At 39.7% G+C, this 26843-nt stretch overlaps 1 long non-coding RNA gene across 3 annotated transcripts in view; it reads left to right on the top strand.

Annotated features, from left to right (window-relative positions):
• The window catches only part of LOC145541470 (uncharacterized), a 499277-nt gene that overhangs the window by 247155 nt on the left and 225279 nt on the right, over positions 1 to 26843 (top strand). For 2 of the 3 annotated variants that reach the window (XR_014079041.1, XR_014079042.1), the window contains one exon: positions 1821 to 2055. The exons of the other annotated variant lie outside the window; for it this stretch is intronic. This is a non-coding gene — a long non-coding RNA (uncharacterized LOC145541470). Of the gene's footprint in view, positions 1 to 1820; positions 2056 to 26843 lie in introns of those variants that run through there. 3 annotated transcript variants of the gene reach the window in all.

Genomic DNA, 26843 nt, shown 5'->3' with positions numbered 1-26843 from the left:
TCCCTCTTACCCACCAGCCAGGGAGGATTAAATTCCTGGAGCTCTGAACTAAGGAGCCTGTCAACTCTGGGTGTGTACCCCAGTCCCGCTTTGTGTGCCATGTCACTTCAGTCATGTCTGACTCTTTGTGACCCTCCGGACTGTAGCCCACACCAGGCTCCTCTGTCCATGGGATTCTCCAAGCAAGAATACTGCAGTGAGTTGCCATGCCCCCCTCCAGGGGATCTTCCTGACGCAGGGATCAAACATTTGATTAAAAACTCTCTGAGACTCTACCTGTGAAGTAGAGATAAGAAATATACACATTGTAAGATTTTTTGTTAAGTCAAAGTGAAGTCGCTCAGTCATGTCCGACTCTTTGTGACCCCATGGTTTGTAGCCTACCAGGTTCCTCCATCCATGGGATTTTTCCAGGCAAGCATACCGGAGTGGGTTGCCATTTCCTTCCTCAGGAGATCTTCCCGACCCAGGGATTGAACCCATGTCTCCTGCATTGTAGGCAGACGCTTTACTGTCTGAGCCACCAGGGAAGATTTTTTGTTAGAATGAAGTTAAATAATGCCTAGTAGTTTGTGGGACTTGACTCTCTTCCCTTCTGTTCAACCCTACTGCTAACTTCAATTTTTCTTTTCTGTCTTGCTGGTTGGTTTCTCGAGAGTGCTCAGAGGCATCCAGAGGAAAAGCTTTATCCCCAGTGGTGGTATAAAGTGTTGAAGAAGTTTTATGGTGTGAGACCCAGAAAGCCATCTATAATCATTCATACCTCAGAATATAAAGTTGGAAGCATACTTAGGTTTTATGCCATCATTGTGATCTTTCTTAAAAAATCTATCAGATAGCAAGTTATAATTAATTGTTGAGTATCTAGTATGTGCTGAGTGTTGCTCAGAGTCTAGTTAAAGTATGCTCTTTACTAGAGTCACCTACCCAGAGAAGCAAAATGAGCTTTAAGAAAAAAAAAAGAGAGACAGAGAGGGTAGGATGAATTGAGAAAGTAGCATTGATATTCATACACTACCGTGTGTAAAATATACAGCTAGTGTAAGCTTATATGTAACATGGGGAGCCCAGCCTGGTGCTCTGTGATGACCTTGAGGAGTAGGGTGGGGGTGAGGGAGGCCCAAGAGGGAGGGATATATACATAGTTATGACTGATTCACGTTGTTGTACAGCAGAAACCAACACAACATTGTAAAGTAATTGTCTTCCAGCTAAAAAATTAAAATAAAAAAAGGAAAAGACAAAGCAACAGAGAGAAATAAAAGAAAAAATAGGTTGGTAAAGTGCTAATGCACTCCTCTGGAATCTGTGAGCTCTAGAAATGAAGTATGAGTGGACCTGGACTAGACAAAGGTGGCTGGTGGTGAATGTGGGATCTGATGTCCTGGAAGGAAGAAAAAGAGGAGAATATTCCAGGCAGTGAAAGCAACCAAAGGGGAAGTAGCAAGGAGTATTACTTAGCCCATGTACTCAAGCTTCCATTCACACCTTAGAAATTGTTAGATTCATCAGTGCTAACAAGGCCCAGGGCCTAGGTCCACATGCCCCTCCACATGTATTTAGTATAATTGATCTTCTCTTTGGACACAGCACTTTATCTCCACAGGTATTAGTGGCCAGGTCTCCAGAGATATATATTTAGATCCAGGCCTCCTAACACTTGTGTATTTGCTTATCCCCTGAATGTGCTCCAGGCCACACTCTCCACCTGGGCCTGGAATGTGTTAGGTAAAAATAAAAATAATAATGTCAGCAACGAGTTCAGGTTTACAATGCGGAGCAAACTTTAAAAAAATAAATTTCTGTCCTTCTCTCTCCAGAACATCTTATTGTTGACAATCCAGTCTCAGAAATTCTGATTTGGAGAAGAAAAAAGAAAAATGATTGTATTCATCATTGCCTCACGGCTCTGGCACTTTATTCCAGAGACCAAAAAGTAAAGACATGCATTTGAAAGAGAACGGATGAATGATAATCCCTGAAAAGAAGCCATTTTCCTTCTGAGACAATGAGAAGACAGAATGAAGTGTGACTCTATAAAAACCTCTTGCTATTTATTTTGGTTTCTGAGCAGATTTAAATAATATGCAATGTTATAATTATTTCATGATGATATGCTTAAAAAATAAGAATAGGATTTTGCAGCACATGTAATGCACATAAACATGCACATATGTAATTAGATTGTACATGTGTGCTTTTTAAAATTTGCTACCAACAGGCACTTTCATTTAAAATCTACCCCTATACCACACTCAGTATCCTGGAAGTTGGATTTCTAGTTATTGCTTTTCTGTCAGCTGCTTTGTTTGGATTTCATTGACTAACTTTGTTGTAAAGGAGTTTCATTTTCAGTGTCTAAGCTATTAGTGAACTTCCCTTCTCTTTAGAAGAGTAGACATCAAACATTATAGGAAATTTATGCATTATTAGCAACCTATTGGATTTATTTGCTGTTTCTGAGACACTCATAGCTGTTTAAGATGAAAAAGAAAATGTTTATTTTTACTTATTATTAAATCTGTGTGCAGATCAAGAAGCAACAGTTAGAACTGGACATGAAACAACAAATAGGTTCCAAATGGGGAAAGGAGTACGTCAAGGCTGTGTATTGTCACCCTGCTTATTTAACTTATATGCAGAGTACATCATGCGAAATGACAGGCTGGATGAAGCACAAGTTGGAATCAAGATTGCTGGGAGAAATATCAATAATCTCAGATGACACTACCCTTATGGCAGAAAGTGAAGAAGAAATAAAGAGCCTCTTGATGAAAGTGAAAGAGGAGAATGAAAAAGTTGGGTTAAAACTCAACATTCAGAAAACTCAGATCATGGCTTCTGGTCCCATCATTTTATGGCAAATAGAGAAACAGTGAAAACAGTGACAGACTTTATTCTGGGGGGCTCCAAAATCACTGCAGATGGTGACTACAGCCATGAAATTAAAAGATGCTTGCTCATTGGAAGGAAAGTTATGACCAGCCTGAACAGCTTATTAAAAAGCAGAGACATTACTTTTTCAACAAAGGTCTGTCTAGTCAAAGCTATGGTTTTTCTAGTAGCCATGTATGGATGTGAGAGTTGGACTATAAAGAAAGCTTAGCGCTAAAGACTGATGCTTTTGAACTGTGGTGTTGGAGAAGACTCTTGCGAGTCCCTTGGACAGCAAGGAGATCCAACCAGTCCATCCTAAAGGAAATCAGTCCTGAATATTCATTGGAAGTACTGATGCTGAAGCTGAAACTCCAATACCTTGGCCACCTAATGTGAAGAACTGACTCATTGGAAAAGATCCTGATGCTTGGAAAGATTGAAGGCAGGAGAAGGGGATGACAGAGGATGAGATGGTTGGATGGCATCACCGACTCAATGGACATGAGTTTGGGTAGACTCCGGGAGTTGGCGATGGACAGGGAGGCCTGGTGTGCTGCGGTTCATGGGGCCACAAAGAGTCGGACATGACTGAGAGACTGAGCTGATAAATAAAAATCAATCAGCATGACTTTTAAATAGTAGCTAAAACTAGTTTTTATACCTTCAAGGCTATAGATTTCAATTATTCCCATTATCCATGTGTACAAAGAGGTGAATTTTTGAAAGTGAGATGGTGTAATTAAAAGTAGCTAAGGTAAAAATGCTTCATATTCTTCTGGTTTGAGTATTGAGGACTTGATAGTAGTATCTAAATCAGTAAAGAAAACGAGGGTATGCTATAGTAGAATTCAATGAGTCCTCAGGTAGCCTCTTGGAGGAAAGGAATATTTATAGTGCATAAAAATTCCTTCTAATCTACATGTAATATCATACAGTTACTTTGGGAACTATGGGATGAATAAAAAGAAGGGAGGTAGAAGGAAGAAGGGAGGGAAAGAGAGAGAAAGGAAGGAAAGGAAATATGGGTCATAGTCTTTGCTTTGTTACTTCTTAGTTTTTTAAACTTCCCTTGATGCCATTTTCCACATCTGTAAAATTAGGGCTGAAAAATGACATGGACAGAGCAGACGGCAGACTACAGTCCATAGAATTGCGAAGAGTGGACATGACTGAAGCATCTTAGCATGCACACAGGGGTACCTTAACTCCACATTCTATGATTAAGTCAGTCATCTAAATAAATAATAGTAATATTTTTGCATGTGGTTCTTCAAAGCTCTAGTAGTTGCAAAAGCTGGTTGTTTATGAGAGGATTTGTGGTGTGGGGCTTCCCTTGTAGCTCAGATGATGAAGAATCTGCCTGCAATGCAGGAGACCTGGGTTTGATCCCTGAATTGGGAAGATCCCCTGGAGAAGGGAATGGCAACCCACTCCATTATTCTGGCCTGGAGAATTCCATGGATAGACCATGGGGTCGCAAAGAACTGGACATGACTGAGTGACTAACAATTTCACTTTCATGTGATGTGGAAGGAATAAGGACAGAGACCTGCCTCAGAGTCAGACATCCCTTACGCAGATTTCTCCTGGGCCTGAACTTCCTCAGCAATAAAGCACAGGTGTGCTGGCCTCACTGGCTTGAGGTGAGGACTGACAGCAAAGCATTTAGCTTGGTGTCATGCATTTGGCTCATTGGTCAGGATTTCAGGCATAATGGCATATTCTTGATACACAGGAAATCTTCGTTAGAACTTTTAGGCATCTATCAAGGAAGGATTAATTATTAATTCATTAGCCAGAGCATAGAGTAATTAGATATTGGATTTAGAAGGGGTCTTGCAACCTTTCAGTCCAACTCTATCATACAAATTAAGGAACAGAAATTCTAAGTTTCAGTGACTTGCTAAGGCCATTCAGTGGTCTTATTGCAAAGCCAGGAGTAGAATTCTGGCCTCCTAACCCCCAGTCCAGGGTTTATTTCTTGAAATAACACAAGCCTAGAAATGCCAGAGGACTGAGTGTCATAAAATAGGTTTCTCGGCTTTGATATCCTGACACCTTTCCACTTCTATTCTTTGGGGGTTTTTCTTTTGAACAACTGAGGTGGTACCTGAGGTCTACTTGGAGAGAATAAAAGTGGCCCCTCACATAATGCTTCTGGGTATTTCCTCAGGGACCACAATGAAAAATCTTGACCATAAGAAGGTGCATGAGGTCGGCAATAGAATTAGGCCCTTAATAACATAACTTCACATCGACAGAGTTCATCGTATGCTCTGAGGAGGTGCTGCTCTACTCACTGCCTACACGTATGGAGTGGTTGGTTTGCTAATACCCGCCTAAGAGTATTCATATAACACTGATTCAGACTATGCCTTTTCTGTTACTAATATGTACAGTGTTTATTTGCAGCATAGCCAGTTTGACAGCTACAGTCCTTTGCAAATGCTCTCATTAGTGATAGTTTGTTCCAGTTTATCTTTCTTCTGTTGTTGTTTAGTCACTCTGTCCTGTCTGACTCTTTTGCGACCCCCATGGACTGTAGCCCACCAGGCTCCTCTGTCTGTGGGATTTCCCAGGAAAGAATACTGAAGTGGTTACCATTCCCTTCTCCAGGAGATCTTCCTGACCCATGGATTGAACTCATGTCTCCTGCATTGACAGGCAGATTCTTTACCACTGAGCCACCTGGGAAGCTCGGTCTTTCTTTACCCAGGTGCTACTTTATACAAGTAGCACAGGTACCAGCAAAGAGATATAGCTGGGGAATAAGTTGTCTGAACCAGAAGCTCATAACAGGAAAAGACTCACCTCAGCAGCCCCTAAGCCTACAGTCATATCAACTGACTCCAAACTAGGGGTTCAGCTCCAAAGAGTCATAGGGTTTAGAGCCAACACATTATTTACCAATCATGTTAAACTACCATTACACACATTTTCTACTGTGATGTCAACAGAATGAACTAAAAAAAATAGCATCAGGAAATCTTAAAAGATGAAAGAAAGCCCTGAGGTTTCATTTGTAACTTTTAAAATACAGTTGTGAGAGAGTTCTACAAAAATTGCCTTGATGGTGGCGAAAGAGTTATGAACCAACTCACATAAATAGGATTTTCCATGATACCACTTGGGAGAGAGTCTGTTGGAGAGGTCTCCAGACTGGGAGCGAAATACTGGCGTTTGTTTATCTTAGGTGACTTTCTTTAAAAAACTCAATTTCTGAGATGCAGCTTCTAATCCATCAAATGAAATAATAATTTTTACTTACCTCACAAGTTAGAATAACAGTGCTTATAAAACACTTTAGAGATGACAAAGATCCAAACAAATATACTCTACATCATAATAATATCAGTCATAGAAGACTTTTACATTTCATAGGTAAGCACTGGTTACACTATAGTACAGATCAGAAAGCAGTGATTAATATTAGTATTATATTTCATATATTAATATTCATGTTATGTTATTAATATTTCCCCCTACCATAACTCCATGAAGCTCTGCCCATTCACCAGTTACTGCAGTCACATTTTTCATTCACAGCATATTTTTGAGTGTCTATTCTGTATCAGGTACTGTTCTTGGCTGCTATAATAATTTAGAGGGCAAACTGCCCTCATTGTGCTTACATTCTAGCAGAGAGCTAAAGGTAGAGGGAAGATGATAAAAATAATAAAGAAGAAAATTGGGCTTACCTTGTGGCTCAGCTGGTAAAGAATCCATTTGCAATGCGGGAGACCTGGGTTTGATCCATAGGTTGGGAAGATCCCCTGGAGAAGGGAAAGGCTACCCACTCCAGTATTCTGGCCTGGAGGATACCATGGACTGAATGTAGAGGGAAGATGATAAACTTGATAAAGAAGAAAATTATAAAGCATAATAAAGAAGAAAATTATAAAACATAATAAAGAAGAAAATTGTAAAACATACTGAATGGTGATTAGTATTATATGTAAAAAAATTAATACACAAAAATCTCAGTTCAGTTCAGTTGCTCAGTCATGTCCAACACTCTGCGACCCCATGGAGTGCAGCATGACAGGCTTTCCTATCCATCACCAACTCCTGGAGCTTGCTCAAACTCATGTCCATCGAGTAGGTGATGCCATCCAACCATCTCATCCTCTGTCTTCCCCTTCTTCTCCTGCCTTCAATCTTTCCCAGTATCAGGGTCTTTTTCAAGTGAGTCAGTTCTTCACATCAGGTGGCCAAAATATTGGAGTTTCAGCTTTAACATCAGTCTTTCCAATGAAAATTCAGGACTGATTTCCTTTAGAATGGACTGGTTGGATCCCCTTGCAATCCAAGAGATGCTCAAGAGTCTTCCCCAACACCACCCTGTCCTCCCACTTCTACCTCCATTGCTGCCCTGCAAATAGGTTTAACAGTACAATTTTTCTAGATTCCATGTATATGCATTAACATACAATATTTATTTTTCTCTTTCTGGCTGACTTCACTCCATATAATACATTCTAGGATCCTCCACCTCATTAGCACTGACTCAAATGTGTTCATTTCTATGGCTGAGTAATATTCCATTGTATGTATGTACCTCATTGTATATACCACCACATCTTTATCCATTCATCTGTTGATGGACATCTAGGTTGTTTCCATGTCCTCACTACTGTAAATAGTGCTGCAGTGAACACTGGGGTATATGTGTCTTTTTCAATTATAGTTTTCTCAGAGTATATGCCTAGTAGTGGGAAGGTTGAGTCATATGGTAGTGTTATTCCTAGTTTATAAGTACTCTCCTTACTGTCTTCCTTTTCTCCTTTGCTTTTCACTTCTCTTCTTTTCACAGCTATTTGTAAGACCTACTCAGACAGCCATTTTGCTTTTTCGCATTTCTTTTTCTTGGGAATGGTCTTGTTCCCTGTCTCCTGTACAATGTCACGAACCTCCATCCATAGTTCATCAGGCACTCTGTCTATCAGATCTAGTCCCTTAAATCTATTTCTCATTTCCGCTGTATAATCATAAGGGATTTGATTTAGGTCATACCTGAATGGTCTAGTGGTTTTCCCCACTTTCTTCAATTTATGTCTGAATTTGGCAATAAGCAGTTCATGATCTGAGCCACAGTCTGCTCCCGGTCTTGTTTTGGCTGACTGTATAGAGTTTCTCCATCTTTGGCTGCAAAGAATATAATCAATTTGATTTCGGTGTTGACCATCTGGTAATGTCCATGTGTAAAGTATTCTCTTGTGTTGTTGGAAGAGGGTGTTTGCTATGAGCAGTGCGTTCTCTTGGCAAAACTCCGTTAGCCTTTGCCCTGCCTCAGTCTGTACTCCAAGGCCAAATTTGCCTATTACTCCAGGTATTTCTTGACTTCCTACTTTTGCATTCCAGTCCCCTATAATGAAAAGGACATCTTTTTTGGGTGTTAGTTCTAAAAGGTCTTGTATGTCTTCATAGAACTGTTCAACTTCAGCTTCTTCAGCATTACTGGTCGGGGCATAGACTTGGATTACCATGATATTGAATGGTTTGCCTTGGAAACGAACAGAGATCGTTCTATCGTTTTTGAGACTGCATCCAAGTACTGCCTTTCGGACTCTTTTGTTGACTATAATGGCTACTCCATTTCTTCTAAGGGATTCCTGCCCACAGTAGTAGATATAATGGTCATCTGAGTTAAATTCACCGATTCCAGCCCATCTTAATTCGCTGATTCCTAGAATGTTGACATTCACTCTTGCCATCTCCTGTTTGAACACTTCCAATTTGCCTTGATTCATGGACCTAAGATTCCAGGTTCCTATGCAGTATTGCTCTTTACAGCATTGGACCTTGCTTCTATCACCAGTCACAGCCACAACTGGGTATCATTTTTGCTCCATGCCTTCATTCTTTATGGAGTTATTTCTCCACTGATCTCCAGTAGTATATTGGGCACCTACCAACGTGGGGAGTTCATCTTTCAGTGTCCTATCTTTTTGCCTTTTCATACTGTTCATGGGTTCCCAAGGCAAGAATGCTGAAATGGTTTGCCATTCCCTTCTCCAGTGGAACACATTCTGTCAGACCTCTCCACCATGACCCGTCCATCTTGGGTGGCCTCACATGGCATAGCTCAGTTTCATTGAGTTAGACAAGTGGTGGTCCATGTGATCAGATTGGCTAGTTGTCTGTAATTGTGGTTTCAGTCTATCTGCCCTCTGATGCCCTCTCTCAGCGCCTACCGTCTTACTTGGGTTTCTATTACCTTGGACGTGGGGTATCTCTTCACAGCTGCTCCAGCAAAGTGCAGCAACTGCTCCTTACTAGAGATCCCTTCAAGAAAATTAGAGATAAGAAGGGAACATTTAATGCAAAGATGGGCTCAATAAAGGACAGAAATGATATGGACCTAACAAAAGCAGAAGATATTAAGAAGAGATGGCAAGAATACTCACAAGAACTATACAAAAAACATCTTCAAGACACAGATAATCACGATGGTGTGATCACTGTCCTAGAGACAGACATCCTGGAATGTGAAGTCAAGTGGGCCTTAGGAAGTATCACTACTAACAAAGCTAGTGTAGGTAATGGAATTCCAGTTGAGCTATTTCAAATCCTAAAAGATGATGCTGTGAAACTGCTGCACTCAATATGTTAGCAAATTTGGAAAACTCAGCAGTGGCCACAGGACTGGAAAAGGTCAGTTTTCATCCCAATCCCAAAGAAAGGCAATGCCAAAGAATGCTCAAACTACCACACAATTGCACTCATCTCACATGCTAGTAAAGTAATGCTCAAAATTCTCCAAGCCAGGCTTCAGCAATACGTGAACCTTGAACTTCCAGATGTTCAAGCTCGATTTAGAAAAGGCAGAGGAACCAGAGATCGAATTGCCAACATCCACTGGATCATTGAAAAAGCAAAAGAGTTTCAGAAAAGCATCTACTTCTGCTTTTTTGACTATGCCAAAGCCATTGACTGTGTGGATGACAATAAAATGTGTTAAATTCCTAAAGAGATGAGAATACCAGACCACCCGACCTTCCTCTTGAGAAACTTGTTTGCAGGTCAGGAAGCAACAGTTAGAACTGGACATGGAAAAACAGACTGGTTCCAAATAGGAAAAGGAGTACATCAAGGCTGTATATTGTCACCCTGCTTATTTAACTTATATGCAGAGTACATCATGAGAAACGCTGGGCTGGATGAAGCAGAAGCTGGAATCAAGATTGCTGGAAGAAACATCAATATCCTCAGATATGCAGATGACACCACCCTTATGGCAGAAAGTGAAGAAGAACTAAAGAGCCTCTTGATGAAAGTGAAAGAGGAGAGTGAAAAAGTTGGCTTAAAGTTCAACATTCAGAAAACTAAGATCATGGCATCCGGTCCCATCACTTCATGGCAAATAGATGGGGAAACTGTGGAAACAGTGGCAGACTTCATTTTTTGGGCTCCAAAATCACTGCATATGGTGATTGCAGCCATGAAATTAAAGGATGCTTACTCCTTGGAAGGAAAGTTATGACCAACCTAGATGGCATAATAAAAAGCAGAGACATTATTTTGTCAACAAAGGTCCATCTAGTCAAGGCTGTGGTTTTTCCAGTAGTCATGTATGGATGTGAGAGTTAGAGTATAAAGAAAGCTGAGCGCCGAAGAATTGATGCTTTTGAACTGTAGTGTTGGAGAAGATTCTTGAGAGTCCCTTGGACTGCAAGGAGATCCTACCAGTCCATCCTAATGGAAATCAGTCCTGGGTGTTCATTGGAAGGACTGATGTTGAAGCTGAAACTCCAATGTTTTGGCCACCTGACGCAAAGAGCTGACTCATTTGAAAAGACCCTGATGTTGGGAAAGATTGAAGGCAGGAGGAGAAGGGGATGACAGAGGATAAGATGGTTATATGGCATCACTGACTCAATGGACATGAGTTTGGGTTAACTCTGGGAGTTGGTGATGGACAGGGAGGCCTGGTGTGATGCGGTTCATGGGGTCACAAAGCGTCGGACACGACTGAACGACTGAACTGAACTGAACTGAACTGATACTGTCTTCTGTAATGGCTGTATCGATTTACATTCACATCAGCAAGAAGGTTCCCTTTTCTCCACACCCTTTCCGGTATTTATTGTTTTTAGATATTTTGCTGATGGCTATTTTGACCAGTGTGAGGTGATATCTCATTGTAAGTTTGATTTATATTTCTCTGATGATGAGCAATATTAAGCATCTTTTCACATGTTTATTAGCCATCTGTATGTCTTCTTTGGAGAAATGTCTGTTTAGGTCTTCTGCCCACTTTTTGATTGGGTTGTTTGTTTTTCTGATATTGAGTTGCATGTGCTGCTTGTATATTTTGGAAATTAATCGTTTGTCAACTGTTTCATTTGCTGTAATTTTCTCCCATTCATTGGTTGTCTTTTCACTTTGTTTATAGTTTCCTTTGCTGTGCAAAAGCTTTCAAATTTAATTAGGTCCCATTTGTTTATTTTTTGTTTTTATTTCCTTTATTCTAGGAGGTGGGTCATAGGAGATCTTGCTGTGATTTATGTTATTGAATTTTCTGCCTATGTTTTCCTTTAAGAGTTTTATAGTTTCTGGTCTTACATTTAGGTCTTTAATCCATTTTCAGCTTATCTTTGTGTATGGTGTTAGGAAATGTTCTAATTTCATTCTTTTACACCTAGCTGTCCAGTTTTCCTAGTGCCACTCATTGAAAAGGCTGTCTTTTCCCTATTGTATATTCTTGCCTCCTTTGTTAAAGTTAAGGTGCCCAAGTGGGTGGATTTATCTCTGGGCTTTCTATCTTGTTCCATTGGTCTATATTTATGTTTTTGTGCCAGTACCATACTGTCTTGATGTCTGTAGCTTTGTAGGGTAGTCTGAGCAGACCACCTCCTAACTGCTTATAATGATCTAAAGGAAATTCCACTGGGTACCTTTAACTTCTCATGGTTCACTTGTGGTTCTTATTTAAAAGGTAACAATGGCAAATATGTGCTGGATATGCTATTATAACTCCTTTTGAGGTTGTTGAGGCAGCACCTTTACCTAAGATTTCTTTGGCCCAATAGGCTCATATATAAGCTAGTACTCAAGCCAAGGACAAAACTGGCAAAATTCGTACTAATAGTAGATATGCTTCTGGAGTAGGTCATAATTTTGGAAGGTTAGGGAAGCATTGTGGCTTCCTTACTTCCAGAAGAAATAAAATTAGAAGTGGCGTATATGTTCAGGAATATTGAATACAAAAATTTACCCCCTGCCTTAGCTATTATTAAGCCAATACATTCTAAACTTGACTCTCTAGAACCTAAGAGATATCACTTTGATGATATTCCTTCAATGAATGCTGTCCTTAAAGGGAACAACCACAGCCAAACCTCTGTCATGGTCCAAAGGGACATTTCCCCAAACAATAATTTAGAAAAACTGGCTAGAGAGACCTGGTAATTGGCCTCAGAAAAGGAAAAACCAGACTATAAATTCAGCAACTGTTGGTTTGAAAAAGAGGAAGATTTGCTTTGGACCAAATAACAACCCAGTCCTACGTGAGACTCTAAAATGTTTACTCTTCATCACTGTACGTGCATTAGACCATTTGTTTACTGACAAAGTAATAGCTGTCATGAATCAATATTGAAGGGGAAATATTAACAAGGTACAAAAAGTGCCTACTTTACTTGTCCCACTCATCCAAAGCACAGCCTAGAAAAGTCTGTTCCACCGGCTCTCAGACATTTTGAACTGTCTAATGCTAAAGTCCTTTTGGAAAATGGAAAAGATTATCCTTACTTGGAAGAATTCCTCTTGAACTCAATAGTGATCCCATTCTAATGGTGCTTAGATGCATATATGCTTCCACAACTATGCTGTTTGATCTATTTTACAACAATTACACTCTGCTTACTACTCTCAATTCTCTGGTTTAGATGAATATTCTATCAACATTAAGGCTCAGTTGGCAAGCTCTCCTATCATCTTGGCCAAAAGCATGTTGTGGTTGGTTGCTCTAAATCAGATTTATCCTTTTTTGAAACTCAAAAGCTCTTACTCTTTGATGTAGTGACAGGCCATCCAATGTACTTGGCGCCTTCTATTTTTACCCACAACTGATAAAAAATACTACAATATTGCAAAGCCTTACTTGCTTTTTATTTAAAAAACAACCATGACTTTGTATAGCAATCTTGGTTGCACTCCCAGGAGATCAAGACCTTAAGTATCACACTTTACAACCTGGAGATTTTGTCTATTAGAAAAGATGCTTCTGAAAGAACTCTTTCAACTTTGCTGGAGAAGCCCCTATTAGGTACTACTAACCAATTCTTCTGCCACTGACTCCAAGGAAGAGACTCTTGTATTCAAGTAAAACACCTAATGGAGAAGGCAATGGCACCCCACTCCAGTACTCTTGCTTGGAAAATCCCATGGACGGAGGAGCCTGGTAGGCTACGGTCCATGGGGTCGCTAAGAGTCGGACACGACTGAGTGACTTCACTTTCACTTTTCCCTTTCATGCACTGGAGAAGGAAATGGCAACCCACTCCAGTATTCTTGCCTGGAGAATCCCAGGGATGGCGGAGCCTGGTGGGCTGCCGTCTGTGGGGTCGCACAGAGTCGGACACGACTGAAGCGACTTAGCAGTAGCAGCAGCAAAACACCTAAAGAAAATGTCAAGCCCTGACTAGAACTAGAAATCATCTGGTGACCTAAAAGTGAAGATATCCCAGAACTGAAGCAGAGAACATCTAATGAGACAGCTCTCCCAAGATAATACAAACTATGCCTGTCGGAAGCTTTTGCCAAACTTTTGATGATGATATAATGCTTTAAATGATCTCCCATGTCTATGGTCTTGATAACGTATGTACTTTAGATAAAAGTTCCTGAGAGTCCTCTCTCCTTCCTGTTATTATATGAATATGACCTTGTTGTTCAGTCACCAAGTCATGTCTGACTCTGTAGTGTTCTAATCTGTGCACTTTTCCTCCAAAGTAAGAGAATATACCCAGAAAATGTCATTCCTGACATTGACAGAAAAAAGTAGATGAAACTATAAAAACTGACTCTTGATCAGTGATGACTTCAGAGAAAGATTTTGATCAAAAGGGGAATATGTAAAAAATAATGATAATAATAACAAAGAAAAACAAAACAAAACAAAAAACCCTAGAAGCCCCAATTAAATAGAATTGCAAGACCAGAAGGGGAAATTCACATACTGCACCAATAGCAGAGCCCAAGAGGAAAAAAAAAAGGCTCCTCTGCTTTCCTGGTAACAACTCAGTCAACAAACAGTCTTTGTTTACTGTAGTCCTTCCAACTTCCTTTCCCCCTCTATAAAATCCTTCTCTGTCACTTGCCATGGGGGGATTTGTATGTGGCTCTTTACGGTTGCAGACCCAGAATTGCAATTCTCTGTTGATCTCAAGAAAAAACCCCAGCTTTGCTAGAAATGTATCTGGCAGTCTATTTGTTTCATATCAACATATAGAGAAAAGAAAAAATGGAACATGGTAAGGAAAAATCGAAATGTCATGATTAGGGGAAATTTTAAATAGGGTAACCAGAGTTGGCTTTATTGAGAAGATGCAAAGAACTCAAGTTGGTGAGGGAATTTGCCATTCCTATAACTAGGGAAGAGCATTCCAGGAGGAATGATTACTGAAGTTTTACAGTGTGGGATCATGAAAGGTCTTATATGTGATTTCAACAAGGTGGGCTTTTATTCTCAAGGGAAATGAGGTCTTTGGGAAGGTGTGAACACAGGAGTTACATGGTCTACCTTATGTTTTGACATTATCACTCTGACTGCTCTCTTGAGAATCGGCCTCCCTGAGACAGAAGTGGCAGCAGGTATAGAAGTTAAGAGGTAACTTTAGGAGTCCAGGAGCAAAATAATGGTAGCTCATTCCACATCATAGAGGTGGATACACTCAAAGTTGAACTACGCTATAGCTTAGCTGACATACAGTTATTTTGGTAACAAGTGTATCATCTATTTAGGGTTCATTTATACCTAAGACTAGCAGCTGGGGAAGGCATTGTAGGGTATATCCTGAAATAAGAGAGACTGTAGGACATTTTTACTGGCAATATTGTGGGTATGTCTTTCATTAAGAATAGGAAGAATGTGTCTCTAATTTATCGTTTTGGACTTGAAACAAAATATTTGGCATAGGGGTCTTGAAATAAAGTTATTTTTACCAACCCCCTGATCTCCTCCATGAAAAGAATGAATTCTTTAAATTTATGGTTGATTATGAACTCACCAATAAGAAATTAGCAAGATTTTTTTTTTTTTTCAGATCTAAGATTTGCTTCTGTGCCTTTTCACTTGTAGATTTTGTTGCCTGTGCGTGCTAAGTCGCAACCCTAAGACAATAGCCAGCCAGGCTCCCCTGTCCATGGGATTTTCCAGGCAAGAAAACTGGAATGGGTTGCTACGTTCTCCTCCAGGGGATGGGCCCAACCCAGGGATAGAACCCACATCTTTTACATCACTTGCATTGGCAGGTGGATTCTTTACCACTTTGCCGAGGATATTTTTATTGGTTTTAGTACATTTGTATTGGTAATAATATAGATATTTACCTTAAAACAACTTTTCAATGGGAAGTCATAATTTTTAAGCCCTATGTCTTCCAACTAAATGATTCTGAACCTAACTTTACCCTTTGGAATATATATATTATATATACACATATGTATAGTATTTAATAACATTAAATAAGCAATATATTTTATGTATATGTATAATATATAAATTATATTAACTATGTACCATATTTTATATTTTAACATGAAATAAACATTACAGTACTTTTGTAAATTCCACAAATAACCTAATTTATAAGTATTATACACATTTTTCTTTAAGCATTTTAAAAACCATAAGATTTTTGAAATGCTTTAATTTATTATCTTCAAATTTTCACTATAAAAAAGAAATCAAACTATTAAAACAAACTTTGCTATTTTAATAGGTCATTTGTTTGCATCTCAAAGCAGACTAACCTCCTTAGTTGAGGGTCTTACATAGTTTCTTAGGGAAAGATGTTGGCAGACACTGAATTTGTTGACAGGGTTTTACCAATTAGACTATAGCTATTTAGGTTGGCCGATCCTTTGAATCTCTGAGCGTTAGTATTCCATAATCATGTGAATCCCAGTTCGCTTGCCCTTACTCTCCCCAATTCAATTATCTTCTTGAGATCTTCAAACCTTGTTCCTCTTAATCATAAAGTTCAGAGCCACAGCTGTCCTTGTGGTTTGCTATATAATTGTAAGCCAGAAACCTTTCCAGCTTTTCATTAGACATTAAATCTTAATTTACTTTGTCGTCTCAACAACCAGCTCAATAGTTGTTAATATTTTGTACTGCTTGGGGAAATAGATACATGACAAACAGATCTCTCTAATTTCTTTGGCTGATTGCAGTTTGTTTTCATGGTGTTCACCAATGTTTTCAGCTCTCTGCCAACCAAACCTATGGTAGTATTGCACTTCCTTAGAACTTAGGTATGAACACAAGGAATAATTTTATGTGTTAACTTGCGAGGCCACAGTAGCCAAATATTTCACCAGACACTATTTTTCTAGTTGTATCTGTGACAGCATGTTTCATATGAGATTAACACTTAAATTAGCAAACAATGAATAGGGTAGATAACTGTCCATAATATGGTGTGTGTGTTAGTTGCCCAGTCATGTCTGACTCTTTGAAACCCCATGATTGGGGCCTCCCAGACTCCTCCATCCATGGGATTTTCCATGCAAGAATACTAGAGTGAGTTGCCATTTCCTTCTCCAGAGGATCTTCTCAACCCAGTTTCCATGTGTCTCAGAGGTAATGAATATGCTTGCCAATGCAGGAGCTATAAAAGACGTGGGTTTGATCCCTGGGTTGGGACGATTTCCTGGAGAAGGAAATGGCAATCCACTGCAGTATTCTGTCTGGAAAATTTCACGGATAGAGGAGCCTGGCAGGCTACAGTCAATGGGGTCATAAAGAGTCAAAACAACTGAGCATGCATGCACTTTTGGGCTCAAGTTGCAACAATAGCTCTTACCTGGATCTCTAGCCTAGCAGCCTACTTTACTGATTGTGACCTTGCAAGCCTCCAGCATCATATGAGCCAAATTTTTAAAATAAAGACACACACACGTTGTACTGGTTCTGTTCTGTGGAGAACCCTGACTAATACAGGCCAACAAGAATTTTTTTAGACAATGAAACGTGAAAAGAAATAATGTGTGTCTGTTTCAACCATAAGATTTAAGATTCCCTGCATGATTTGCCATATTCACATTTTCCTGCCTCAGAAAATATGAAAGCAGAGAAATGGCGCCATTAGAGCAAACCATGATGAACTTAGAGCTTATACAAGAATTAAACTTTCATTTTTGTAAGCCTCTATGATTTGGAGACTGTTTGTAACCATGACACCACTTATGTTTTCATGATAGATACAAAAATCTCTAAATTTACACTTCAGGGTCAGAACATTCTTCTCCTTCTAGATTTTACTATTTCACACAATTCTATTTTTAGCTTTGGGACTTAAAGAATTTAAGTTGGGTTCATGCAGGTATCTGAACCACTAGTCCAGTTGACTCTGAAGAAAACTTCTCTTCAGGAGTATGGAACCAACCAATCCAGGCTATGCAAATGCTAATTTATCCTTCCTTCCCAGGCTTATAAAACTATCTGACTACTCTGCACCTGCAGAGCCTGATCATGGACTTCTCTCTTAGTATATCCTAATCATAAGCTTCTGATACTTGACAACCTGGGGACTGTATAGAAGATGTTACAATTATAGTGATCAAAATATATGTATTGTCATTCCAAATCAATATCCTTATAACCCTAAGGAAAAATTTAAATAATGCTCTTTTTGTTTCCAGTAACAAGATATCTTAGTTTCCTATTGCTGTATAACTAATTATCACAGACTTAGAGGCTTAGGACAACGTAAATTTCTGATCTTACAGGGAGCTATAGTGTTCCAGGCAAGGCTAGGGGCTGTCCCACCTGACAATACAGTGGCACAAATCTGCTTCTCAAAGTCACAGGCTCATGACAGAAGAAGCAGATGTCACAGTGGGGCTGCTGATCTTCCTGGGAAAGGCTGGTGAGCATGGTGTGGAAGGGTCAACGTCTTCTCCCACCTCAGTGACACTGGACTTAGGCCTGACCATTATGGCTCCCATCCCTCAACTCTGGTTGCCATTGTCCTGATCCTCCCAAGGTCAGGATTCTGACATGTTTTAGCTGTGTCTTCGGTTGAGGCTCTCACAAGGCTAAACTGAACATGCTGGCCATCTACGTCCTTACCTGGAGGCTCTAGGGAAAGACAGACTGCCAAGCTCCTTCAGTTTGTTGGCAAAATAAATTTGCCTGAAGTTGCACTATTGGGGTTCACGTTGTCAAATCTTAGAAGCCACTCCCAGGTCCTTGCCAAGAACCCTGTACTTAGGTGCTTTCGTACTTGCACCCCTCTGCAGTCTGTTATGAAGGATTCTTAAGGAGTTAAAGGTAATCACAAAAAGACTATCCTATCATCATTTGCCATATAGCATAATTTAGTCAAGAGACTATTATCCCATCATGTTCACAAGTTCTATCCACATTCAAGTTCTGGAAATTATACAAGACGTGGACACAAGGGAATAATTATTTTGGTCATCTTAGAGACACAGGATCACAGTTATACAGAATAGATAGGGAAAGTTGGGGTAACAGATCAGGTGACATTCCTAATTGAACAATTATGAGCCCTTTCACCACATTAATGCATAAGACCTTGATGCAAAGACCTCCATGGATATTGAGGGATATTCCTTTTGGATACCCTTCCCACTGTTTCTTATTTTCAGAAACTCTCTTGCAGCCTTTTCCTTTTTTAAATCCCTTCATTGTGCTAGCAGTACTAGCTCAAGTCTTTCTATTTAGAGAAATTGTATAATTACAAAATGGGTGGAGATGTACGTTTATGGCATGTGCAAGAGTAGGCTTAGAGTTTCATTGTGAAACGTTTTTTTTTTTCGTGAAGATTGAGAAAATGTTACATATTCATAGGAGAAGGGAGTCAGCTGATGAATATTTCAGGGAAGAAGTCAGGAAATTGACAAGATCATATTTGTATGTAAAAATGATTTCTTTGGGACAACTGAAGAAGGGCCTGGGATGGGAGAGTATGTGTAGGAAGGGGTGGAGTGGGTAGAAGATGACTGTTATAGACTACTGCAACTAGCTAGGGGTTGTCAAACATTTCCTATAAAAAGCCAGGTAGTAAATTTTTCAGGTTTTGTGGTCCAGACAGGATCTTTGCCAGAGTGATTCAAGTCTGCTGTTGTAGCGTGAAAGCAGCCATAAATCATATGTGAACAGATGGGTGTGGCTCTGTTTCAACACAACTGTATTTACAAAACCAGGCAGCAGGCTGGGTTTGGATTGGTGGTTGTGGTTTGCTGACACATGGAAGAGACTATTACTGCTCTAAAGCAGTGACAGTAGAGGTGGGCAGGAGATGAAATTGATTGACTTAGTTTTATATGTATGTGACACCTATTTTGGGCTGGGTGCCCTTCTAGATGGCTTCCCTGGTAGTTGGTAAAGAATCCACCTACAATGCAGGAGATCCTGGTTCAATTCCTGGGTCAGGAAGATCCGCTGGAGAAGGTATAGGTTACCCACTCCAGTATTCTTGGGCTTCCCTGGTGGCTCAGCTGGTAAAGAATTCACCTGCAGTGTGACAGACCTGGGATTGATCCCTGGGTTGGGAAGATCCCCTGGAGAATGGAAAGGCTACCCACTCCAGTATTCTAGCCTGGAGAATTCCATGGACTGTATAGTCCATGGGGTTACAAAGAGTTGGACACAACTGAGAGATTTTCACTTTCACAAGGAGACACGCAGTGAACCAACCAGACAAAAATGCCTTCTTAAATAGTTTTCATTCTGGGAAATCTTTAAATACAAACATTCTACCTTGTAGATTATCTATTAGTAAAGAAATGAAGATACATAAGTTGGGGTATGTGGAAAATACCTACTTCATTTCATAAAAATCCATGTGGCTGGTCTGGTATGGTGCAAAAAACATGGTTTTAATTAAAGAAAACTTCCTCAGCTACACACTATCTCTTTTTTCAAAATCTACAAACATACCTTACAATATGTTTTCTGCTCAATGTAATGTGTAAAACATAATCAGCATACATAAGAAAATACTTCCATGTGAATGAAATGGAGCCTCAGCTAGAAAATTAAATTTGCACAAGGATGAATAATGTGACCATACAATGAATTGTACAAGAACCACACAGCAAAGAATAATAAAACAGATGCTCCTATGTACAAAACTAAGCATGCAGCCATTCCTAGGAATCAATTGGCAAATTTCATAGAAAGGCTGAATGATCTCTTCCCCTTTTAAGGAAAATGTGAAGAGAACTTTGGTTTATTAGGAACATTGGATTCCCTGTTTCTTGTTGACCTTTGCCAAGCTTTTGTGTTGTCTAGCTGCCCAGGTGAGAGAGGCTCCTTATAGCTAATAATGCAAGAAAAATTTGTTTCTCGCTATGGCGTATATGTTGGAGCTTCCCCCGTGGCTCAGTGGTAAAGAATCCACCTGCAGTTCAAGAGTTGCAGGCGACGCAGATTTGGTCCCTCAGTCAGGAAGATCCCCTGGAGGAGAGTGTGGCAACTCACTTCAGTATTCTTGCCTGGAGAATGCTGGGGACAGAGCATTCTGTGGGGAGAGCCTGGTGGGCTTACAGTCCATAGTGTCGCAAAGAATTGGACATGACTGAAGCGATTTAGCGCTTGCATACACGCTCATGATACATGTTGAGTGTGAGTATGGCAAAGAATAATGATGTGAAATAACGAGAAACTATTATGATATGGATAACAACAGAATAACTTGAGGTTAGTTTTGTCATATGCTTTCACCCTCTGAGTCATATTTAGAAAGTAACCACAGGCTAATAATCATTTCTTCTCTAAGCTTATAGTTGGTTACATATAAAACATCCAACCAGTGGCTCTATAATCAGCATCTGCTCTAATAAAAATGCCCTTAAAATAGTTAGTGTCAGAGAGTAAAAGGATGCTGTTCATTTCTATTGTGGGATCTTTATTTTTCCTGTGTCTCCTGGATGAATCTTCAAATCAATGCGTTTTACATGAGATACATGTTCAAACTCAGGAAACTTTACATATTTTATCAATATTTTATTAATGACAAGGTGCAGGACTCTATGAGTTAATGCAGAGCATGGGAAGAATCAATACAAATCTGTAAAAATCTTTCCATTACAGGATTGTATGTCACCAGAAGAACTGTCCTTCTGTACAAGTCAAATAGGTCAGAACATATGTGCTCATATTTTTAGGGTGTAGGGAAACCCAGAAAAAAAAAAACTCACCCAGTGATAACCCATGGCTGCAATATTTTCAATAGATGGTCCCAGCCTGGCACCCAGAATTGGAACTAGGTATACCTAATTCCATACCCTACAGTGGCGTGGGAAGGAGGGCCAGTGGAAGCAGAGAGGGAAAGGCATCTCCAAGGGGGTGAAACTGACTGCAGCACTACAAAGATGAAATCTCCTAATCTGTTTGTTATTTGTGATTGATCTCCAGCATCTATTGTTTTCCTCCATCCTAAAAGAACTCCAATCTATTACGGAACCTATATGTCCCCTGTATGACTCAGAGAGCTGACTTTGTCTAATTCTAGTCATGGATTCTAATCCATTTGCATGATGATACATTTCCCTGATGATAAGACTCACATGAGATCTTTATTACATATATTGATTACCAGATTCTTCCATTTAAATTCCACTCTGTAGGTCTTACTTGGGCCTCCCTGGTGGCTCAATGGTAAAGAATCCACCTGTCAATGCAGGAGATATGGGTTCAATCCCTGAGTCGGGAAGATCCCCTGGAGAAGGAATTGGCAACTCTAGTATTCTTAACCTGGGAAATCCCATAGGCAGAGGAGCCTGGTGGGCTATAGTCCATGGGATCACAAGAGTCAGACATGACTTAGCAACTAAGCAACAATAAGTCTCAGTTGGGGAGGAGGGCAGTCTCAGAAATCTGTTTTTTCCGAATATTGCAAGTATCTCCTGCCTTTAGGGAAGTTGTAATAAATGCTGATATAGGTCTATTGGTGCAAAATCCAGTGCAAGAACTGGCTGGAGATTCAAATTGGTCCAAGGTGACTGATGAGAAGGTTGTTAGTTTCAATGTTTTTGAGAGAATATTTTTTTCTGCTGTTTTATCCTGAACAAAGAGACATGTTGCCCCAGTTGCTGGTGACAGCCATCTCACAAAAGTGAGGGTAATTAGCCGTAGGATGAAACCAGTGTGTATTTGTTAGAGCAGAAAAAGAAAATGAACCAGAGATCTTAACAACAAAATGAGCCATCAATCAACTAATCCAGAAGGCCGCCTGCCTTTTTGTTATGTCACAATCAATATCCTTATATCTTAAGTAAGTTGTATTTTCTGATCCTTGCAGGTAAAAGCTTTTAAATTGATACACCTAACTGTGATTCTATTCAGTTATATGTTCTTGCCATTAGAAAAAGGAGAATCTGGGAGTAGTGTTTCTCATTTTACTGCTCTTACCATGTAAAACAATAATAAACTGTTAGTTCTTATCATTTCTCTCTGATGATAAGTTTAGGACCTAGGGAAGAATGATAAATTTTTTTTTACAATTATGCGATGAACACCACTTCAGGATCAATTCCTACAATTTCTGTGTATTTGGTATTAGTGACTATGAAAAAATAACTTACTAGTTAATAAATACATGAACATGTATTTGAAAATAAATTTAGGAAACAAAACTGGTTAAATGCTAAAGTAACAAACATTTCTAGTCTATAGTTTTAAAGATGAAATTTAATTTTCCCATGAAACAGTGAAAAGTTTTATACAAATATTCACATGTGTGTGAAATGCCCATTTTAGCTGTGAGATAGGCTTTGGGTTCGATCCCTGGGTTGGGAAAATCCCTCAGAGAAGGGAAAGGCTGCCCATTCCAGTATTCTTGCCTGAAGAATTCCATGGAATGTAGAGTCCATGGTGTTGCAAAGAGTCAGACACGACTGAGCGACTTTCACTTTCAGGCTTCCAGGGCACAGCCTCTGTTTGTTGGCTTTGGATAAGGCAGGTGTCCCATTTCCTATAAGTATTTGCATTTGGTGGTTGCATACTATAAGTGGGCAGAGTTTGTGGTATCCTTCCCCTCAAAAGCCTTTTATATCCAATAAGTTACACATGAGACTAATAAGTTTCCTTGCACGCACAAAAGGACTGGACCTCTGACCTCAGTCTCCTAAATTTTATATATTAATATAAAAATTCATCTGCTGGGTGGGTATACAGATTGCAAGAAGGACAATGGGATTTTTACATAGGAATAAGAGATCGGAGCCTGTGCGAAGGTTGAGAGACAGAGTTTAAGGATTGGAAGGGACTCATGCTTCACAACTCCACAGAACATTGAGACCAGGATCCACTTCAGTCAATCTGACTTCACGGAGGGTGGCCCAAGGGCAGGGCAGGTGTGCACACATGGGCCTGTGTGAGTGCCTGTGCTTTTGTTGGTGTACAGGACTGTGTGCCTTGGCTAAAGGACCCTCCTTGTCTGATCACAGCACAGGGAAGGAAGCATTCTCCCTCACTTTGAAAGGGACTGCAGAGCTGTTCTCAGAAGTTAGCTGCTGTTGATCAGGTTCCCATGTAATTTTCACTGAGGATACCGGAGCTCAGCTTTAAAGGATACCTACATCTCTTTTGTTCTCCCAAAGAGCACTGAGGGCAATTTGGAATGATTGATGGCTATGAATTCTCAGAAATAGCTGAAAATGGAAATGTTAAGAAAGTATCGGAATTTTGGCAATCAAGCAGAGGATGGGGAGACACAGGATTTTGAAGGACTAATATAAATATGGTCTTATTGGTATTAAGCTGATGGAACATGGGGAATACTAATTATGATTGCAGCACAGGATGGTGGTATGTAATATTAACTACCCTGCACAGGCCTTCCTTTGACATTTCAACTTTCAACTTTCCTACACTTCAGAACTTATGATGCCCTGGGATCAAGTGCGAGGAAGCTAAGACTGACAGGTAACCTAAAGTAGCAGAACTAGTACTTCCCTCTCTGATCCCTGAACTAGGGAGGGGGGAGGTGCTAAAACAAAAATGTTGGAAGCAGCTATGAGCAGACATTCTAACATACCTCCTTCCCCAATCTCATAAATAGTGTTGAAATAGAGGGGAGCATGAAATAATTCCCTATGCAGTTTGGGGGGTTTCAATGTATTTTTAACATTTTTGTTGGTGGCTTTTGTGTGCACAAACAAAATTATCCAGAGGCTTCTTCTTTTTTTCAATTATTACTTGTGTCATTGATATTTCAGATTAAATTCTAGCTCTTCCTTATACTTTGAAGTCCAAATTAAAAATCTTATAATTTTATTTATTCATATGCTTATTACTGTAACAAAATTTAACATCACTTTTAAGGGAGATTTTACAACCTAATTAAATTCTCTTAAGTACTTTATGTTTACAAATTTAATATATTCAAATTTCTTTTTAAGTGCTTTGTGTAACAAGCAATCCTTCCTAAATACCAGAGCATATCTTGCAAATCTAATGAATGAAACATATACATAGCTTAGTACTTAAAACAAATAAAAAATCTCTTAAATATTCCAATGCTGTTTTTATGCTTGGCCAAACACTATTTCACTTTCAACCTGAAACTTAAATCAGCAACTCAATTATGTACTTAAATTGGAAGTATAAGGGTATTTTTAGGTTTTCTAATATTCTAAATTCTCTTAGAGATTAAAACAATTAAAACAATAAATGTACAGTGGCTATTCCCAAATCTAGCACAAAATATTATTATAATTTTTATGACCATTTCTAGTTTTAGTTCTCAGATGTGGTCCCAGTAAAAGAAGCATCAGCATTGTGTAGAAACTTGTTGTTGTTTAGTCTCTGAGTTGTGTCCTACTCTTTTGCAACAGCCATGGACTATAGCCTGCCAGACCGCTCTGTTCATGGGATTTTCCAGGCAAGAATATTGTAGTGGGTTGCCCTTTCCTTCTCCAGGGGATCTTTCTGACTCACGGATCAAACCCATGTCTCCTGCCTGACAGGTGAATTCTTTACCCCTGAACCCCCTGGGAAGCCCAGGAACTTGTTAGAAATCCAAATTGTCAGCCTCTACTCTAGACCTGGGGTTCCCAGGTGGCTGAGACTTAAAGAATCCGCCTGCAATAAAAGAGACCAGGGTTTGATCCCTAGGTTAGGAAGAACCCCTGGAGAAAGAAATGGCAACCCACTCCAGTATTCTTGCCTGGAAAATCCCATGGACAGAGGAGCCTGGTGGGCTACAGTCCAGGGGTTGCAAAAGAGTTGGACTTGGCCTAGCGATTAAACAACAACTCCAGACTTCCTGAATCTGAAACTCAGTCACAAGGTCCAACAATTTGTGTTTTAATTCTAAAGTCTGCACACTAAAGTCTGACAACTGCTGTATTTAATTTGAAAGCTCCTCAAGAGTAAGGCATTCGCTATAAAAATAATTAAACTACCCTAAACGTTTGGAGTTACCTCCTCCAATAAATAAATTGATAGATAAATCTGGGGTTAAATTAGCTGGTGGAAGCTGCATTTTAATGAGAGAATTTTGAGGGGCCAGACAGGAAATTTATCACGGGTGAGTTTTCTGATGACAATGGGTTACACATTGGAGTTTCATGTAAACTAGGCTATTATCCTCATAGTTACTGCATAGTCCCCACCTGTTGTACTCAAATCATGTGTTAATTGGCTCTCATATCTGAGTTAAGGCTGCAGCTCTTATCTTTATGCCATTTTATTAGATTCAAATAATTTTTGTCTTGCTTAGTCCTCTGGATTCTTTTCATGTATACTCTTCAGTGGTAGGACTATAAGAGGTAGTCCTGTTAGGTAGTCCTTATAGGTATCTGAGTGATATCCACTTCTATTTTTAGGTGCTATCCACTTTGATTCTGCCTAACTCCAAAGTTTTTGTTTCTCTCTCTAGACTCAGCATTAAAATCTTGCTAGTAACAGAAAGTTTCAAGAGGAAGGAGGTGATTTAGTGTTGGTTTCATCTGAAATTTTGTAAAGAGGGCTCTGTAGAGGTACCCCAAACCAAAAGCATGGAAGGGGAAGTGGATCTGGTGTTATGGTTTCCAAAGGCCTTATTTATAGTAAAATAATAACTGAACTGAACTGAAAATAATAATAATAATAATATGGATGTGGGAATTCCCTGGATGGCCAGTAGTTTAGGATTCAGTGCTTTCACTGCTGGGGACCAAGTAAGATTCTTGGTTGGGGAACTAAGCTCCTGAAACCTGTGTGGCATGGCCAAGAAAAAACTGTGAATGTTACCTTTCAGAATTGTGCAACAAAACAGCCCTGTGTCTGAGCAGGAGTGGGGAGGAGACCCTAAATTTCCCCTGACTTCTCCTGTGTCTCCAGTGGATGATATGATTAGCTAAGAGTACCCACAGGCCTGCCAGGAAAAGCATCACCAGGACAGTTGACCATGTTACAGAGGTGGAAGGCTAGACTATGCACTCTTTTGTTAGGAAGACAATGTGGCTCATCTCAGAAGGAATTCCAGTCCAGGGAACAGATACCTGGTTGTCATTATCGGAAGGGGTGGTGTGGCAGGCACTGAATGACACTTGTACAAAAGAGCTAATGAGATGAGATACATCTAGAAAGAAAAATGATCAGCATATGACCAAGCTAGAACAATACAATAATAAAAGAAGATAAAACAATAGAACAAGATAAAATATGCAAAAATCATGAAGAAGTGAGGAAGGCAGGAAGAAAGGAATGATGAAGGGAAGGAAGGAAGGAAAGAAGGAAAAAATGGAGTGGTTAGGCCTTTAACCCTCCAGTTCAGTAA

This window comes from Giraffa tippelskirchi, chromosome 3 (genome assembly GCF_054371585.1).
Source record: "Giraffa tippelskirchi isolate mGirTip1 chromosome 3, T2T-mGirTip1v1.2.pri, whole genome shotgun sequence".
Classification (NCBI taxonomy): domain Eukaryota; kingdom Metazoa; phylum Chordata; class Mammalia; order Artiodactyla; family Giraffidae; genus Giraffa; species Giraffa tippelskirchi.
This window is presented reverse-complemented; position numbering and strand designations above follow the sequence as displayed.